We start from the raw sequence: 10,194 nt of genomic DNA on the forward strand, positions 1-10,194 counted from the left end.
GCGGTGGGGAGGGGTGACACGGGGTGAGGAGTGACAGCGGGGTGTCTGAGGTGGGGAGGGGTGACACGGGGTGAGGAGTGACAGCGGGGTGTCTGAGGTGGGGAGGGGTGACACGGGGTGAGGAGTGACAGCGGGGTGTCTGAGGTGGGGAGGGGTGACACGGGGTGGGGTGAGGCTGTGACCCTGTGAGCTGTGTGCTCTGTGGGGCTGTGAGCCCCGTGTGCGATGTGGGGCTGTGGGATGAGGCTGTGAGCCCTGTGGGGTGAGGCTTTGTGCTCTGTGGCTGTGGGGCAGTGAGCCCTGTGTGCCCTGTGTGCCTTGTGGGGCTGTGACCTCTCTGGGGCTGGGAGCCCTGTGTGGGGTGAGGCTGTGGCTCTGTGGGGCTGTGAGCCCTGTGAGCTCTATGGGGCTGTGAGCCCTGTGTGCAGTGTGGGGCTCTGGGCCCTGTGCTTTGTGGAGCTGCGAGCCTTGTGGGGCTGTGAGCTCTGTATGGGGTGAAGCTGTGAGCTCTGTGGCGCAGTGTGCCCTGTTTAGGGTATGGCTGTGTGCTGTGGGGCTGTGAGCCCTGTGCAGTGCAGGGCTGTGAGCCCTGTGCAGTGCAGGGCTGTGAGCTCTGTGCCCTGTGGGGCTGTGAGCCCTGTGCAGTGCGGGGCTGGGTGCTCAGGTCCCCTGTATATTGAGGGGCACTGTGTTCAGGGGCTGAGGTCAGGACCCCACTATGATCTGGGGGTCAGCCTGTGTCTCACATGATGTGGGCCTCAGTCCCCTGTGTGATGTGGCCATCTATGGGGGTCAGGTCCTTCATGTGGGGTCGGGCTGTGCCCCATGTCTGGTTTGGGGTTGTGGGTCAGGGCCTCCATGTGGGGTGGGGTGGGGCTGTTCCCCATGTCTGGTTTGAGTCTGAGGGTCAGGCCCTGCCGTGCCATCTGGTGTGAGACTGCAGCTCCTGTTTCCCATGGAATGGAGTCCCTTTGGGAGCCAGGGCTGGGGGAGAATCACGCAGACACTGTGACATTTGTGAGGGAACCGCAGCTCCGTCTGTGGAGCAGGGGTGGAGGTGAAAACAAGGTAGGAGAATGAGTCATGGAGGTCTAGAAGTGACAGGAGCTGCAAGAGTAATTTCCGTCCTGTCTCCTGCTGTAGGGCAGGAGCCAGCTTAGACCTGGTATCAAACCTGTTCTTTAAAGGTCCTGCAATAAAGAGAAGTAAAAGGGAAAGTAGAAATGAAAGAAGCGTGGGAAGAGCCTGTGGGATTTCCTTGCTGGGCTGCTATTCCCTTCCTTGAGCTTTGTTTGACAATGCAGCTCGCAAGGACAGTCTGAATTTGTGTTTTTATTCCATGCAGCAGAACCAGCAAAATGGCCAAGCCTGCAGGCATGAGCCACAAGTTCCCAAACCAAGGATTATTTCCCTGACTCAGTATTCCCCATCTCCTTTAATGGAGGCACTTCATTTGTTCTCACAGCCTAAAACTTCCAACTGAGCTGTTATTTCTTTCTGTGCTGAGAAATCTTATCCCAGGTGGGGCTGGACCCTTCACTGTTGCTCTCTTCACACCAACCATGGTTGGTTTTTTCCTTAAAACTAAACCCTGTTCTTATCAAATATTATAATCTGATACTTTTCCATCTAATTCAGTTAACTGCATGGAGGTGGTGGCCCCATGTCCCTCAGTCTGTGGGGATCCCTCCCCAGCCCCACACGTGAACTTTGGGGTCTGTATTTGGAGCTGTATTTGTGGAGGTGACATCATGGCAGTTTTTCCCATGGCAACAGGAGGATGCTGAACACTGGAGCTGAACACAAGGAGATTTTCAATGGCAACAGAGCAGGCAGCCAAAGGCAAGTCTGAGATGTTAATTAGTTAATTAGGGTAAAAATAAAGATGAATGTGGGAAATCCCAGAGGCTGACAGGCTCATGCTTTCAGTTTAATGTTTTCTTGCTGACACACCTCCCATAAATACATTTAATCAGGATTAGTCCCATTTTAGAGAGGGGAAAACAGAGGTACTGAGAAGAAAACTGTGATCAGACAACATTGGCTGGGGGTAGATCCTTCCAACACCTCCTTTCTGCTCCTTGGCCTTGGCTGCAATCATTCCTTGGGATTTTCAGAGCTGTGCAGCCTGTCAGTGTGACTGTGGTGGGTGTTTCTCTGTTCTGCCCATGAGGAAGGACTTTCCTCCTCAGTCTCTGGAGGTGTGGGTTTCCTGTGGGTTCCATGCAGGGTTCTTGAATTTTCTGGAGACTCTGCTATCATACAGTTACATATTTATTCATTTAAACATGAGGTAAATATTCAGATTTGTTTAAATAAACGCTTATTTATTTAAACCAGCAGACTTTGGCTGTGCTGGAATGAGAGAGCTCACAATGGTGGAGGTTGGATGGTGGAATTTCATTGAAATTATCTCTGGTCCTTACACCCCAAACAGGTCAGTGTTCCTTGCCCACACACAAACCTGCTGCAGGGAGGAGGAAGAGGAAGAAGAAGAAGAGGAGGAAAAGGAGGAGGAGAAAGAGGAGGAGGAGGAGGCAATCCCTGCCCAACCCTATATTATCGCTTTTTAATCATCAGTCTCCCTACAGAGTGATTATTTGTTTCTTCAGAGCATTCCAGGCTGAGGAAAATGGCATTTACATACAGAACACACATGGAGATCATGGGAAGTGCTTGTTGCTGTCCATCCAGCAGGAGATTTGGTTTAGTATTAGTTTTTTTCTAGTTTTGGGGTTTTTTTGTAAGTTTTGAGCCCATGTGAATCTCCCAGCACAAGAGCACCACACGAGCACACTTGAGTGAGCTGGTAATGAGCCTGGAAAACCTGTTCTGTGCTTGGCCAGTCCCAGAATCCACCCAGGCATGAACCAGGACTGGGAATATTCCTCTGTGGTGGCTGGAGGTGCTGCTGTTGCCTGGCCCCAGGTGGGTAAAGCCACAGGCATTGAGATGGCACTTAGGTGACCTCAAATGTTACTTTTAGCTTGTCCCCTCCCTGGTTTTGCCCCATTTACACCCATCCCATTCCCCACTGCTGCTCCCTGGGAGGGGCTGGCCCTCATCCATGGTGGGGTGTCATGAGCAGAGCCAGCCTGGAGAGGATGAGGAGGAACAAACACCTGTGAGCTGTTCTGGGCAGCACTTTTGATCACTGTGGTGATGCAGCTTCAGCATCAGCACTAAATATCAATTCCCCCCAAACAACTCCATGTGTGTCTTCCTGAGGTCTCACACTTGCCTCATCCACCCTATCAGATGTTGCTTTATCTTCTAAACAAATACCCTGCTGCTACCACATTTGTTGGTTTGAATCCCAGGATTTCTCCTGGCATATGTTATTTTCTTCCCAGAAGCCACAAGCTGTGGTAAACAAACATTTACAGGCACTGGGAACACGGGACCTGTGTTTTGCCATGGCTGATTTATTTGTCTGGCAAGAGCCATAAATTCTGGAGGGTCAAGGCTGAAGTCAGCCCTGGGAGCTGGGCTTAGGAAAAAATTCTTGATCAGATATTTGTTTGTGGAGTTTCTTGCCATTTCCTCCAAAACACATTGTTCTTGGGGGAGAGGATGGGTCATTAGGGGTGCCACATGTCTGGTCATGCCAATCCTGCAGTGTGGATGTGTCCTTGGAGGCCAGGGGGAGAAAGAGGAGCTTTACCTTCGGTGTGCTGTGACCCAGGCTCGGTGTCCAGCTCTGCTTTGGGACAATGTCCGAGTCTGTGTCCCTCCAGCTGCCTCAGTTTCCCCTTTCTACAAGTTTTTCCAGGGTTTAAGTGTAAGTTGCTCAGGGCAGGGACTGTATCCCACCAGTGACAGCATTGCTCCTGTGGGGAGGGTCCTTGTGTACCCCCATGGGTGGGGGCTGTGCTTGAGGGGCTTTGGGGGTTCCTGGGGGGGAGAGGGTGCAGGAGCTGAGATTCGAAGGGGGGCAACAGCAAGGCTGGAAGAGACATCCAGCCTAGGGCTGCACAGGAGGCCAGTGAGCAGTGATGCACGCTGATTTTGGGGGGCTTTAGGGTGCTTTCCTTCCTTTGAATGAGAAAGGGGATGACAAAGGTGAATGCGGTGGGTTCTTCCCCTCCCGGCAGCTGCTGCGGAAAATCCCGAGGAGATAAATCGTGGGCATGGGTGAGGGGAGTTTCAGCCTCTTTTCTCCACCAGCCTGCCCAGCTCAGGGGCATCTCCTCCGCCCGGATGGGCTTCGCCCCTCGCCCGTTGTCTCCCCCGCAGCCCCCGGGCTCGGGAGGCGAGCGAGGGGAGGGGGAAGCGCCGGGGTGTTCGAGGGGATTGTCATGGTTACCTCCCTGACAAAACAAATGGCTCCACTGGGTGATGATGATGATGGTGATGGTCACCCAGACAGCTCCGGACACTTTGAGTCAGCGGCGGGGGGCAGAGCCCCACCCTGGCGGTGCAGAAGCTCCCCCATCCCAGGGGAGCCGGACCCCCTCCCGGCTCCGGGCACAGCCTCCCCGCCGGGGCACATGTTGCTGCAGCCCGTTCGGTAAGACCCTTCCTCGCCCCCCCGGGCTCCCCGGCTTGCCCCAGCCCCGCTGCCCCCGCTGCTGGGGAGGGTCCGGGGGGTGCAGCCACCGGTTGCTGAGGTGGTTGGTGGTGCAGCGCTCCCCCACCCCAAGCCCCGGCGCTTGCTCCTCTCTCCCTCTCTCCCTCCCTTTCCCTCTCTCCTCATCTCCCTCTCTCCCCGTCTTCCAGAGACAGCGCTCCGCAGCCGTGCCTGCCGCCTTCGGGATTCCTCCTGCCCCTCCTGCCCTCCCCAGCCCAGCCGCAGAGGGGCTGCAAGAGTGGGTGAAGTTGCTCCAACCCCCCCATCCCTTTCTTCCTTCTCCTCCTCCTCTCTCCCAGGAAAGGTAAGAAAAGCAGTGGCTACTCTCCAGTTGCTCCTGCACCTTTTTAGCTCCGCAGGGGTGGGTGTGAGGGGTGTGTGTGTGTGTCACTTCCCAAGGCTGTGCACGATCCCAGCACAAAGCTGCTCACTGTAGAGATCCCTGTCATAATATTTGTGCAGGCACAAGCCCACACTTTGCAAGCTGCTGCTTCCCAGCCTTGCTTTTTTCCCAGCTGGATGCTGAGTCCTGGAACATCCCATCCCTCCCCAAAAATTGTACAGACTTTAGTAGTGACTGTGTCCATCTCAGTGCAGGCAGAGGACAGGGATGGACGGGGGGATGATGCTGGGGGTGATGGGCTGTTGCTGTCCTGGGCAGCCGAGTGGGATAACCCATCTGTGGACACACTGTTTGGGGAAGGAGGAGTGACCTTGGCAGAGTGAGGAGGGCTGATCCCCCCAGAAAGGCTCAAAACACTGAGACCTGGCTGGAATCCACCACACTGGCTGGGGCAGGGCAGGACAGGGGTGGATGGAGAAGGGCTGTGCTGCTCCTGGGGGCCCCGAGTGTCTCCTTGGATCTGGATGCACCCCAGGCAGGAAGCAGCCTGCCTGGTAGGTTTAGGTGGTGTCTGGGCCAACACCTCCCCTCTGGCTCAGCCCAGGGGTCTTCCCCCCAGCTATGAGCCTGGCAAAGTGGGGGTTAATTAACCCCTGTGTCAGAAATGTGTGATTAACAGCTCTAGGAAGGGGCCTGGGACAGGAATCCAGGTCTGTGACACCCAACTCTGGGGCCAGACTGGTGGTGCAAGACACTTGCCGGGGTTATGGCTGACAGTCCCCAAAGTCTGTCTCTGCCAGGGCTGTCAGTCATGGCCCAGCCTGGCACTGTGTCACCTCTGGAAGGGGCACCTGGCTGCTTCCACTGGGTCCTGGCAGGAGAAGTTGCTTCCTAGCCTTTCCTCAGTTTCCATATCTGAGGCCTCAGGGTGTCCTTGGGGCCAGCAATCCTTGTCGCTGCTGTGGCAGTGGGGGCCCTTGCTGTCACCCTCTGGGGGCCTGCAGTGGCTGTTTTCCTGGTTTTCCATTAAGTGGGGTATTCTGCTTGCAGTTTGAGGCAAGGGGAGGCTGGAGATGGGAGAACAGTTCCTGTAGCCTTTGCTGAGAGTGTCTCACAAGTCTGCCATGGTGGATCCAGGGCTCTTCCAGATAGGACAGTGCTATGGGTGCTCTTTCAAACCCCATTTCCTGCTCTTCCTAGAGATATTTAGGGGGTTGATCCCAGTTTCCTGGCCAGGTTTGAGCCTTGTGCTTTGGAGGAAAGCATCTGGAGGACTCCTGCATGTCTTAGTCATGACCTGCAGTGATGTGGATTGGGTAGGTGAAGTCAGGGGTGCCTCAGCATCTCCCTGAGCCTTGAGGCCCTGAAAACCAGGGAGAATTCCCAAGGGTGATTCTACTTGAGAGCCCTGACAGTTTGGGAAGTGCAAGGCTTCTCCTGTCTTGGATTTGCAAACAGTGGGGGTGGTTTTTTCCCGGTGGAGATTGTCCAGGAATGCTGATGGGAGGCTGTGGTGCAACAGGCATCCCTGGCCAGCTCTGTCCACCTGAACATCTCCACAGGGCGCTCCGGCTGTCGTCATCCCGGCGAGCCACTGGATGTCAGTGTTGATTGAGACAGACGACGTGGAAGGAATATTTTACCCAGCTGCAGAAAGCCAGGCGTCCTCTGAGCAGTGGGGATGTGCCCCGCGTCTAGCTGGGACCTGGAGGCGACATCTCCAAGGGAACCAGCTTGTGGTCGGTCAGGGGTTACAGCAGGGCGGGGCAGTGATTCAGCTGCTCAAAAATGCGTTTGATGCAAGGTGTGACACCAGGGCTGGGCCTGACACGGCAGCCTGCCTGTCCTGGAGGGCAGAAGCAGCCGGGCTGCCACTGATTTCTGCCCTTCAGGCAGCAGGGCTGGGTGGAGCTGTGTCGGATTTTATCCCAGCTCCTGCTTTGACTATCCCTATCCTGTTGTCGGCTGTGGATGCCACAGATCCTGTGGTGACCCCAGCCCACTCCTGGGAGTCATGTCCTGCCAGAAGCCGGGCTGTGTGCTCACAGTTTTGCTCTGTTTTCCTTTTCAATGCATGAAAATTCACCTTAGAGGAGCATTACTCTGCCCCTGTCTTTACTCCACGGGCTCAGACAGAGTTTTTGAGGGCTCATCAGCGCTTACAGACACAGACGGACACCCAGGAAGCTCCAAGCAGTGCTTCAAGCCCCACCCCCATTTTCCAGGCACATTAACACTTTTTCCTATCCCATAAAATCCAGCCCCAGCCTCTGGGGAGTGCTGGGACAGACGCTGCAGCCCTGTGAGGGGCTGGAGCCCGTGCTCTGGCTCCAGTCCTGTGCTTCCTGTGTGTCACGGGGATGTCACAGCAGCATCAGCCCCTTCCCCATCAGTGGGGCACAGGGTCTGGTTGAGGGTATTGCCTGCAGTGGGATGATCACACTTCTGTGTCTCCCTCCCCTCCGTGGCCAGGAAGAGCAGTGGATTGTCATGGAAAGGAAGTGGGAAAAAAAAGATCAATCCACTAGCAGCCTGGTCCAGAACACAGCTGGCCAAGGGACAATGTCTGTCCCTGCCCTGAGGTGCTCCCCAGTTGATGGGATTACAGGTGTATTTTGAGGGCTGAAGGTGGTTTCCCTTTTTCCTGGGATGCCAGATGAAGTGCGAGGTCGGGAGGCACCTGGCCAGGTCTGTGGGATGGCCCTGTGCCTGCTGTGTGTGACACGTTTGGTGGCAGTGAGGTGACACTGAGGACTGAGTGTGTCTAGGGGTACTCTGTGCCGCATTAACTGTTGGTAATTTTTTTGGGATGCAGGGTCCTGCTGTTGGTAATTTTTTCTGAATGCAGGGTCCTGCCAGGTCCCACTCTGAGAGTCCAGGCCCCATGGCCTGAACGGAGACTGGGTGCACATCCCAGAGCAAAGGCAGCAAAGGCAGGATGGGGAGCAGGCAAGGGACCAGTGCTGAGCTCCTGAGTGGCACAGGGGAGAGATTCCAACCTTCCCACTGCTCTCCCTCACTCCAGCCTTTCTGCTGCTCTCCCTTTCCATGCTGCAGTCACTTGATGGCGTTGGTGACACAAGCTGTGTGGAGCAGCCCCACGGCTCAGCTGGCAGCGTCCACTGTCAAAGGGTTTTTGCTGGGAAGAGCCCTCTGAGCCCTCCCTGTCCTTGTGGGGCCGAGTTTTCAGCTAACACACCAGTGAGAGCTGGTGCCAGGCTCTGAGCCACCTCAGAGGTGCAGGAGAGGTGCAGCTTTCCTGGCTGGATTAAACAGGAGATGGCACAGGGCTCTGCATCTCACCAAGGGTCCCTTAGTGCTTGTTCTGGCCCAGGTGATGCAGAAATCCCTGCTGGCAAGTGGCTCCCGTGGGGGCTATGTCCCCAGTGTTCCATGGGTGCAGGAGATGTGAGAGGCTTGGATCTCACCCTGTACCAAGTCCCCAGTTCCAAGCTGAAGTCACGCTCCTGGAGCCCAAATTCACCCCTCTGGCAGTCCCATAATGAATTCCTGTGGTGCCAAGCTGTTAGAGAGCTTCTTCCTGTTATTATTTCTTCCCTAAGGTAAAATAATTCTCCCTCCTTCCTCCCCCACCTGGAATTTAATCACTTCCCCATACCTTGGTGGCCTCTGCCACATACTGAAGTGGGGGGACCTTCACTGTGTCTCCCTGTGGCAGGTGAACCCTTGCCAGCTCCTGCCTTCCCAGGCCCTGTTGGCATGGCTTGGAGCATCCTGCTTGGGATGGCCTCCCTTGGCTCAGCTGGGATTCCATCCATCCCCTGACTGTGGGGGCTGTATCCCCATGGATGCATCCCCAACCTCCCTGGGCAGCTCCTGGCATGAGCAGCGTTTGTGCTGGAAGGAGGGGTGGATTAAATCGGGAATTTAAGGTTTTGGGCCGGGATCCAGGGGCGTGCCTTGGGATTACTGCCCTCCATCATCATCATCTCTGCTGTTTCCTGTGCTCAGTTTCCCTGACTGCTCTCCCCCATCCTGGACAGCCCTTCTTGCTCTGCCTGGCTCTCCCTTTGTCCTTTCTCAGCGCCGTTTTCCTGCCCGAGCACTCACCGAGCTCGTGGCCTTGATGTCTTCTGTGGCATTTGCATATAAAGGTGGGTTTTAATAACGCAGGAATGAGAAACTGATGTATTTCAGTGCTGCTGGCTTCTCCTGGGCCTCGTAAATCACTGCATAGAGCGTTGCAGAGCCAGCCAGGGAGAACTGCTGCCTAGCAACTTCTCCTGGTTCTCTGGGGGAGCAGGATGGGGCCCTAAAATCTACCTGAAAAGTCTCCTTTAAAACCCTGAGGCCTGGGGGAGAGGAGCTGTAATGGAGGAAAACCTGCTTAGGGAAAAGAGTTGGAATGTAATTGGCATAAGGAGTCACTTTGCATCTGAATGTGTCGGCTGAGCACAGGGAGGAATGAGTCAGCCTGTGCAGGAAGGATCTGGAGATGCAGGACAGCAGAGCAATGGCACTTCCCTGTAATCAGCAAGGATGAGGATGGGCAAGGGCATGGGAGGGCAGCAGCGTGTATGGCTCTGCCTGCCTACTCTTCCTTCCCCAGGAGAAAGGAAAACTCTCATGATCATAGTCTTATCCTGGAGAAAGTTGTTGGTTTGGAGGATAATGAGGAGAAAGAAGGACAGAAAAAGATGTTTGCTTTTTCTGCTCAGACTCCAGCAGTGTGGGAAGTGGGGACTGTGCACCTCCAGGGCTGTGTCCCCAGCCAGGGAGGTTTCATCTGCACCTCCTCCCTTGTGCCCAATGGGGATTTGGGGCAAGGGTTTGCCTTGTCTTCCCATCGGGGTCTTGCTTCATCCCCATCCCCATCACTGCAGTCATCGAACCCAGGTCTCATCCTGTCCCAGGTCACTCAGGGTTTCAGAATGAGATGGCAGAGCCATGCAAACATTTTGGGCACTCAGGGCTCCACAACCATTCTCACCTTTCTCTCTCCAGCTCCCCACATCACCCAGAGACCCCCAGGAAGATGCCAGGGCTGATTGACCGTGGGACCCTCTCCCGGCTGCCCCTCATTGCGTCCGAGGTGACATCCTGCGTCAGTGGCTATGCCTTTGGGATGACAGCCCTGCTCACCTACCACAACCCAGACCCCCAGGCTGTGGAAGGCAAGTTTGAAGGAGTGAAGCTTGGAATGGGAAGTTTAAAGCCAGGATATGGCAGTGCTGGGTTTCTGGGCATGCCTTCAACCTTTAGATGCTGGTGGGAAGCACAACCAAATATATTGTGTCCAAGTGTACAACTTTTTAGGTGT

The sequence above is a fragment of the Melospiza melodia genome, chromosome 26 (assembly GCF_035770615.1).
Source record: "Melospiza melodia melodia isolate bMelMel2 chromosome 26, bMelMel2.pri, whole genome shotgun sequence".
Taxonomy (NCBI): Eukaryota; Metazoa; Chordata; class Aves; order Passeriformes; family Passerellidae; genus Melospiza; species Melospiza melodia.